We start from the raw sequence: 1596 nt of genomic DNA on the forward strand, positions 1-1596 counted from the left end.
TGATTTTTTGTTTGTTCATTTGTTTGTATTTTGAGACAGAGTCTCCCTTTGTCGCCCAGGCTGAAGTGCGCTATCTCGGGTCACTGCAGCCTCCACCTCCCGGGCTCAAGTGATTCTCCTGCCTCAGCTTCCCGAGTAGCTGAGATTACAGGCGTGCACCACCACGCCCAGCTAATTTTTGTGTGTTTACTAGAGATGGGGATTCACTATGTTGGCCAGGCTGGTCTCGAACTCCTGACCTCAGGTGATCCACCTACCTCGGCCTTCCACAGTGCTGAGATTACAGACGTGAGCCACCACGCCTGGCCAATTACTGTGTTTTAACCTCTTTACTTGCTTTTGACATTTTGATGTTACTTAAAGTTTTGAAATATTGCTCAGACTATTATTTCATATTTCAGGGCAATGTAGATACTACAAATATCTATTTGAACTTTTAAAACCGATGTATAGTCTGCATTGCTTTGCTAATCTCTAATGTTAGTGTGACGTCCAGTGTTGGGTTTTTTCAGAGCTTACAGTTGAGACTGCTCACCTCTACCTTTGAAGGGATCAACGGATTGTTGTTGAAACAACATTTAGTTCAGAATCCAGTCAGACTCTGGCAACTTTTAGGTAAGTATCTGTTGAAAGAAGCAGCTGAGCATGACAGTGCACACCTATAGCCTCAGCTACTTGGGAGGCTGAGGCCAGAGTTTCGCTTGAGCCCAGAAGTTCAAGGCTGAGGCTGCCGCTGCACTCCAGCCTGGGTGACGGAGTGAGATGAACCGAGATCGCGCCACGGCACTCCAGCCTGGGTGACGGAGTGAGACTCTGTTTCTAAACAAAAAAATACAGAAGCGACAAGCAGAGATTGTTTTCTTTTTTTTAATTATTTTATTTTAGAGACGGAATCTCACCTTGTTGCACAGGTTGGAGTGCAGTGGTGTGATCAGAGCTCACTACAGCCTAGAACTCCTGGGCGCGAATGATCTTCCCCGCTTTGCTTCTGCAGTAGCTAGCACTACAGGCGTGTACCGTCACACTCGGCTAATTATCTTTTGTAGAGATGAGGTCTCACTCTGTTGTCCAGGCCCAAAGGGGCCTCTTTACTTCCTTAACCCGCAGTTGTAAAGCCTTGACCCCTAGGGTTCGAGTGATCCCCCCACCTCAGCCTTCCCTAGAGCTAGGACTCCAGGCACACACCACAGCGCCTAGCTAATTTTTGGGGGGTATTTTTTTTGTAGAGATGGGAGTTTGCCACGTTTCCCAGGCTGGTCTTGAACTCCTGGACTCAAGCGGTCAGCCTTCCTTGGCCTCCCAAGGTGTTGCAATTACAGGCGTGAGCCACGGCACCTGGCCAAGTTGTCCTTGTTTTAAAAAAATTCTGCTGTATTCCAGTAATTGGGCTGCTTGGGAAAGGTTTTTCATGTTACTTAGTCAGCTGCAAGAATGTTTACTAAGGATTTACAAAGTGGCTTCAGATGTTTTATATCCACACAATCACTAAAAATACCCTGCAAATAATTTGCTCTTCAATAAATCTTTAATGAAACCTCGTGACATTCTTTGGTCTCCCTTGACTTTAGGTTAAAGAACCTGAAGGATCAGGCCGGG

General features: G+C 46.4%; 1 protein-coding gene across 1 annotated transcript in view; it reads left to right on the plus strand.

Annotated features, from left to right (window-relative positions):
- The first annotated feature begins 510 nt into the window (after window positions 1-510).
- The window catches only part of SPG7 (spastic paraplegia 7 (pure and complicated autosomal recessive)), a 57948-nt gene continuing 56862 nt past the window's right edge, over window positions 511-1596 (plus strand). Inside the window, exon 1 of the mRNA XM_011971989.1 lies at window positions 511-615. The gene's annotated coding sequence lies outside the window, so the exon portion shown is untranslated. The remainder of the gene's footprint in view (window positions 616-1596) is intronic.

The sequence above is a fragment of the Mandrillus leucophaeus genome, unplaced genomic scaffold (genome assembly GCF_000951045.1).
Source record: "Mandrillus leucophaeus isolate KB7577 unplaced genomic scaffold, Mleu.le_1.0 Scaffold10, whole genome shotgun sequence".
Classification (NCBI taxonomy): Eukaryota; Metazoa; Chordata; class Mammalia; order Primates; family Cercopithecidae; genus Mandrillus; species Mandrillus leucophaeus.